Below are 8,588 nucleotides of genomic sequence, written 5' to 3' on the forward strand. Positions count from 1 at the left end.
ATCGAGAGTTACATAGTATAAATATATATAGTTTGTTTGATTAAGGCCACACTTTCATATCGCAGGGTTTTTTCTTCTATGCGTCTGACATGACTGACAGGGGAATAAACTAAGTAGCAGCAAACATGCCTTGATTTATTTTTGCTACGACATATATATTGTATATATGAATTGTTTCGGCATCGGCTCTGGATCTTTATGTATGTAAAGGTTAGATTGTATTAAGTGAAATCTTCAGGGTTTTGAAATGGGCGGAGCGAAGCGTATATATATATCTCTGATACATCTAACCAATTTAGACGGCCACATGCATTTAAGCTTTGACCCTGCTCCCACCACCCTTGCTGGTGTCAGCTCCGGTGTTCTGACTGAAATGGTTAACCGATGTAATGCAATACGTTGATTGAAAGAGGCTGAAAAAGGGCAGTATTTGCTGTTTGTTCCCGATCATATAGTTCATCGTTAAGAAAATTATTCCGGTTTAAGCATGTCGGATTATGTGAGCGAGGCAGATTTTAATATTGTGACTGATCTCATACAGCAAGAGGAACGATCAGTTAAGATACCCCTTGCGGACAATTTTAAGGACGATTTTAACGATATTTTGAAAACAGAATGTGATGATATTACTTTGACACAGTTGGAACATTCTATTCCGACACAGTCGTTATCGGCATTTGGAAATGAAACAAAACAAAATTCTACAAGATTTGGTCCCGCTGTTACATCAGACGATGTCGCAAAGAAACCTATGGAAAGGATTCCGAAAAAAATCTAGGACTAACACTTAGTGGTGTGTTTCGATATGGAATGCCTGGTTGGCGATTGCAAAATATCGGAAGACTCGTACATTTGTGATTGGCCATCAGCCAATCAGAGCTTTAGTTACGTCATCTTATGAAATCATCATCACCACGAAGACCTATCTTCAGCATGAGGGTCAGTTTCTACAGGTATATGTCACAGTCAATCCTCGGCTCTGATTGGCTGGAACGTATGAAAATACCAAAACTGCCGTCTAACAACATATTAAACCGAATATTGAAAATTATATACATGAGCAATGAATTACCTTTAATCTGCATTCATGGGCAATGTGAATGCCAACTGTGAAATTCAATTTGAAGATTTATCATTTAGCTATGAGGAATACATATAATGATGGTTGTCAGAAAAATATCTAGGGGGAACGAGGTTTATATTTAACAATATTTAGCAATAACGGACATCAAGAGATCAAGACAGTAATGATATAAGAATTTACCCATTGGTTTTGCCCCATCAAAGAACTTAAGTGACAGAGCTTTAATTTGGAAATATTTAAAATATCCAACCCATAGGCATGTATGACATTGGTGGGCTTTCAGATCCAGAGCGTTACAGACCTTATGGGCCTCTTGTTTTTGTACACGTTCTATAAAGCCTGATGCTTTCTGCTACATGTGACATAATAAATGAAATGATAGAGTGACTGATTTTTTTCTTTCTGTTTTGTATTCTAATGAGCCAAAGACTGGTTCCTGATATAATGTTGAGCCAAGACTTGTATGCATTGTAATTGTTGTCAGTAAACTGTCAAGGATTCAAGGCTTCCAGGATGATGGATTCTGACCAGTTGTATTTCTGAGTAATCATTTATCAGAGGGGAACTATATAGTCTTTGGCCTTTTACATAAAGTGTAAAGGGAGGTACGTGTGTGGCACAAAGTATGGGTACTACTGAATTTGACTTAAAAAAAAAGATGCAGAACATTTGAAAGTAAAAGAACACACAGTATGAAATTATTATATGCCCCTCTCCATAATATTTCGGAATACAATACACCTACATACTATTCTAATGATTTTCATCAATGTATATCCTTCCTAATATTTCATATAACTGTTCTCTAGATACTATTCTGATAACCGTCATGGATGTATCCCCCTCCTAGTATATATATAGAGGTAGGAGGACACACAGAGTGTCGCCCAGTAGATATATATAGGTAGGAGGATACACAGAGTGTCGCCCAGTATAGATATATATAGAGGTAGGAGGATACACAGAGTGTCGCCCAGTATATATAGAGAGGTAGGAGGATACACAGAGTGTCGCCCAGTATATATATAGAGGTAGGAGGATACACAGAGTGTCGCCCAGTAGGTATATAGAGGTAGGAGGATACACAGAGTGTCGCCCAGTAGATATATATAGAGGTAGGAGGACACACAGAGTGTCGCCCAGTAGATATATAGAGGTAGGAGGATACACAGAGTGTCGCCCAGTAGGTATATAGAGGTAGGAGGACACACAGAGTGTCGCCCAGTATATATATAGGTAGGAGGATACACAGAGTGTCGCCCAGTATATATATAGAGGTAGGAGGACACACAGAGTGTCGCCCAGTATATATATAGGTAGGAGGATACACAGAGTGTCGCCCAGTATATATATAGAGGTAGGAGGATACACAGAGTGTCGCCCAGTATATATATAGGTAGGAGGATACACAGAGTGTCGCCCAGTATATATATATAGGTAGGAGGATACACAGAGTGTCGCCCAGTATATATATAGGTAGGAGGATACACAGAGTGTCGCCCAGTATATATATAGGTAGGAGGATACACAGAGTGTCGCCCAGTATATATATAGAGGTAGGAGGATACACAGAGTGTCGCCCAGTATATATATAGGTAGGAGGATACACAGAGTGTCGCCCAGTATATATATAGAGGTAGGAGGATACACAGAGTGTCGCCCAGTAGATATATATAGGTAGGAGGATACACAGAGTGTCGCCCAGTATATATATAGGTAGGAGGATACACAGAGTGTCGCCCAGTATATATATAGGTAGGAGGATACACAGAGTGTCGCCCAGTATATATATAGGTAGGAGGATACACAGAGTGTCGCCCAGTATATATATAGGTAGGAGGATACACAGAGTGTCGCCCAGTATATATATAGGTAGGAGGATACACAGAGTGTCGCCCAGTAGATATATAGGTAGGAGGATACACAGAGTGTCGCCCAGTAGATATATATAGGTAGGAGGATACACAGAGTGTCGCCCAGTAGATATATATATAGGTAGGAGGATACACAGAGTGTCGCCCAGTATATATATAGGTAGGAGGATACACAGAGTGTCGCCCAGTAGGTATATATATAGGTAGGAGGATACACAGAGTGTCGCCCAGTATATATATAGAGGTAGGAGGATACACAGAGTGTCGCCCAGTAGATATATATAGGTAGGAGGATACACAGAGTGTCGCCCAGTAGATATATATATAGGTAGGAGGATACACAGAGTGGCCCAGTATATATATAGAGTGTCGCCCAGTATATATATAGGTAGGAGGATACACAGAGTGTCGCCCAGTATATATATAGGTAGGAGGATACACAGAGTGTCGCCCAGTATATATAGAGGTAGGAGGATACACAGAGTGTCGCCCAGTATATATATAGGTAGGAGGATACACAGAGTGTCGCCCAGTATATATATAGGTAGGAGGATACACAGAGTGTCGCCCAGTATATATATAGGTAGGAGGATACACAGAGTGTCGCCCAGTATATATATAGGTAGGAGGATACACAGAGTGTCGCCCAGTATATATATAGGTAGGAGGATACACAGAGTGTCGCCCAGTATATATATAGGTAGGAGGATACACAGAGTGTCGCCCAGTAGGTATATAGGTAGGAGGATACACAGAGTGTCGCCCAGTATATATATAGGTAGGAGGATACACAGAGTGTCGCCCAGTATATATATAGGTAGGAGGATACACAGAGTGTCGCCCAGTAGTTATATATAGGTAGGAGGATACACAGAGTGTCGCCCAGTATATATATAGGTAGGAGGATACACAGAGTGTCGCCCAGTAGATATATATAGGTAGGAGGATACACAGACAGTAGATATATATAGTGTCGCCCAGTATATATATAGGTAGGAGGATACACAGAGTGTCGCCCAGTAGGTATATATAGGCAGGAGGATACACAGAGTGTCGCCCAGTAGGTATATATAGGTAGGAGGATACACAGAGTGTCGCCCAGTAGATATATATAGGTAGGAGGATACACAGAGTGTCGCCCAGTATATATATAGGTAGGAGGATACACAGAGTGTCGCCCAGTATATATATAGGTAGGAGGATACACAGAGTGTCGCCCAGTATATATATAGGTAGGAGGATACACAGAGTGTCGCCCAGTATATATATAGGTAGGAGGATACACAGAGTGTCGCCCAGTAGATATATAGAGGTAGGAGGATACACAGAGTGTCGCCTAGTATATATATAGGTAGGAGGATACACAGAGTGTCGCCCAGTATATATATATATAGAGGTAGGAGGATACACAGAGTGTCGCCCAGTAGATATATAGGTAGGAGGATACACAGAGTGTCGCCCAGTATATATATAGGTAGGAGGATACACAGAGTGTCGCCCAGTATATATATAGGTAGGAGGATACACAGAGTGTCGCCCAGTATATATATAGGTAGGAGGATACACAGAGTGTCGCCCAGTATATATATAGGTAGGAGGATACACAGAGTGTCGCCCAGTATATATATAGGTAGGAGGATACACAGAGTGTCGCCCAGATAGTGTCGCCCAGTATATATATAGGTAGGAGGATACACAGAGTGTCGCCCAGTATATATATAGGTAGGAGGATACACAGAGTGTCGCCCAGTAGTATATATATATATATATAAGGAGGAGGTAGGAGGATACACAGAGTGTCGCCCAGTATATATATATAGGTAGGAGGATACACAGTATATATATAGTGTCGCCCAGTATATATATAGGTAGGAGGATACACAGAGTGTCGCCCAGTATATATATAGGTAGGAGGATACACAGAGTGTCGCCCAGTATATATATAGGTAGGAGGATACACAGAGTGTCGCCCAGTAGATATATATAGGTAGGAGGATACACAGAGTGTCGCCCAGTATATATATAGGTAGGAGGATACACAGAGTGTCGCCCAGTAGGTATATATAGGTAGGAGGATACACAGAGTGTCGCCCAGTAGGTATATATAGGCAGGAGGATACACAGAGTGTCGCCCAGTATATATATAGGTAGGAGGATACACAGAGTGTCGCCCAGTATATATATAGGTAGGAGGATATATATATATATAGGTAGGAGGATACACAGAGTGTCGCCCATTATATATATAGGTAGGAGGATACACAGAGTGTCGCGCAGTAGAAATATAGAGTAGACATATAGAGGTAGGAGGATACACAGAGTGTCGCCCAGTATATATATAGGTAGGAGGATACACAGAGTGTCGCCCTATATATATATAGGTAGGAGGATACACAGAGTCTCGCCCAGTATATAATATAGGTAGGAGGATACACAGAGTGTCGCCCAGTATATATATAGGTAGGAGGATACACAGAGTGTCGCCCAGTATATATATAGGTAGGAGGATACACAGAGTGTCGCCCAGTATCGATAAAGAGGAGGATACAAAGAGTGTCGCACAGTATATATATAGGTAGGAGGATACACAGAGTGTCGCCCAGTATATATATAGGTAGGAGGATACACAGAGTGTCGCCCAGTAGATATATATAGGTAGGAGGATACACAGAGTGTCGCCCAGTATATATATAGGTAGGAGGACACACAGAGTGTCGCCCAGTAGGTATATATAGGTAGGAGGATACACAGAGTGTCGCCCAGTATATATATAGGTAGGAGGATACACAGAGTGTCGCCCAGTATATATATAGGTAGGAGGATACACAGAGTGTCGCCCAGTAGATATATATAGGTAGGAGGATACACAGAGTGTCGCCCAGTAGGTATATATAGGCAGGAGGATACACAGAGTGTCGCCCAGTATATATATAGGTAGGAGGATACACAGAGTGTCGCCCAGTATATATATAGGTAGGAGGATACACAGAGTGTCGCCCAGTAGGTATATAGAGGTAGGAGGATACACAGAGTGTCGCCCAGTAAGGAGGATATATATATAGTATATATATAGGTAGGAGGATACACAGAGTGTCGCCCAGTAGATATATATAGGTAGGAGGATACACAGAGTGTCGCCCAGTATATATATAGGTAGGAGGATACACAGAGTGTCGCCCAGTATATATATAGGTAGGAGGATACTCAGAGTGTCGCCCAGTATATATAGAGAGGTAGGAGGATACACAGAGTGTCGCCCAGTATATATATAGGTAGGAGGATACACAGAGTGTCGCCCAGTATATATATAGGTAGGAGGATACACAGAGTGTAGTATATATATATAGGTAGGAGGATACACAGAGTGTCGCCCAGTATATATATATAGGTAGGAGTACACAGAGTGTCGCCCAGTATATATATAGGTAGGAGGATACACAGAGTGTCGCAGTAGTATATATATAGGTAGGAGGATACCAGAGTAGTATATATATAGGTAGGAGGATACACAGAGTGTCGCCCAGTAGATATATATAGGTAGGAGGATACACAGAGTGTCGCCCAGTATATATATAGGTAGGAGGATACACAGAGTGTCGCCCAGTATATATATATATAGAGGTAGGAGGATACACAGAGTGTCGCCCAGTAGATATATATAGGTAGGAGGATACACAGAGTGTCGCCCAGTATATATATAGGTAGGAGGATACACAGAGTGTCGCCCAGTATATATATAGGTAGGAGGATACACAGAGTGTCGCCCAGTATATATATAGGTAGGAGGATACACAGAGTGTCGCCCAGTAGGTATATATAGGCAGGAGGATACACAGAGTGTCGCCCAGTATATATATAGGTAGGAGGACACACAGAGTGTCGCCCAGTAGATATATATAGGTAGGAGGATACACAGAGTGTCGCCCAGTATATATATAGGTAGGAGGATACACAGAGTGTCGCCCAGTATATATATAGGTAGGAGGATACACAGAGTGTCGCCCAGTATATATATAGGTAGGAGGATACACAGTGTCGCCCAGTATATATATAGGTAGGAGGATACACAGAGTGTCGCCCAGTATATATATATATATAGGTAGGAGGATACACAGAGTGTCGCCCAGTATATATATAGAGGTAGGAGGATACACAGAGTGTCGCCCAGTATATATATAGGTAGGAGGATACACAGAGTGTCGCCCAGTATATATAGAGGTAGGAGGATACACAGAGTGTCGCCCAGTATATATATAGGTAGGAGGATACACAGAGTGTCGCCCAGTATATATATAGGTAGGAGGATACACAGAGTGTCGCCCAGTATATATATAGGTAGGAGGATACACAGAGTGTCGCCTAGTAGATATATAGAGGTAGGAGGATACACAGTGTGTCGCTCAATACATATATAGAGGTAGGAGGATACACAGAGTGTCGCCCAGTAGATATATAGAGGTAGGAGGATACACAGAGTGTCGCCCAGTAGATATATAGAGGTAGGAGGATACACAGAGTGTCGCCCAGTATATATATAGGTAGGAGGATACACAGAGTGTCGCCCAGTAGATATATAGAGGTAGGAGGATACACAGAGTGTCGCCCAGTAGATATATAGAGGTAGGAGGATACACAGAGTGTCGCCCAGTAGATATATAGAGGTAGGAGGATACACAGTGTCGCCCAGTAGATATATAGAGGTAGGAGGATACACAGAGTGTCGCCCAGTACATATATAGAGGTAGGAGGATACACAGTGTCGCCCAGTAGATATATAGAGGTAGGAGGATACACAGAGTGTCGCCCAGTAGATATATAGAGGTAGGAGGATACAAGGTTTGTCGCCCAGTAGATATATATAGAGGTAGGAGGATACAAGGTTTGTCGCCCAGTAGATATATAGAGGTAGGAGGATACAAGGTTTGTCGCCCAGTAGATATATAGAGGTAGGAGGATACACAGAGTGTCGCCCAGTAGATATATATAGAGGTAGGAGGATACACAGAGTGTCGCCCAGTAGATATATAGAGGTAGGAGGATACACAAAGTGTCGCCCAGTATATATAGAGGTAGGAGGATACATGGAGTGTCGCCCAGTAGATATATATAGAGGGGTAGGAGGATACAAGGTTTGTCGCCCAGTAGATATATAGAGGTAGGAGGATACATGGAGTGTCGCCCAGTAGATATATAGAGGTAGGAGGATACACAGTGTCGCTCAGTAGATATATAGAGGTAGGAGGATACAAGGTTTGTCGCCCAGTAGATATATAGAGGTAGGAGGATACAAGGTTTGTCGCCCAGTAGATATATATAGAGGGGTAGGAGGATACAAGGTTTGTCGCCCAGTAGATATATATAGAGGGGTAGGAGGATACAAGGTTTGTCGCCCAGATGACGAATTGCTGTGATATAAGAGGGATGGAGATTACATGGAGGGACGAAGTGACGAATCCTTATATATGAAAGTCCCTCAGCTGACACATATCCCTGTGACCCGGGAATAGACGAGGTTAGATAGGGTCAAAGGATAGACGGAGTACTCACGTGACGTACAAATGTTAGGTTTGTGTGACAAGGCACTCACAGATAGTTGAGTGGCGGTTGTCTTAGCCGGCCGATCTAACAGA

This window comes from Ylistrum balloti, unplaced genomic scaffold (assembly GCF_031769215.1).
Source record: "Ylistrum balloti isolate Yb309-2 unplaced genomic scaffold, AGI_CSIRO_Ybal_v1 Utg369790, whole genome shotgun sequence".
Classification (NCBI taxonomy): domain Eukaryota; kingdom Metazoa; phylum Mollusca; class Bivalvia; order Pectinida; family Pectinidae; genus Ylistrum; species Ylistrum balloti.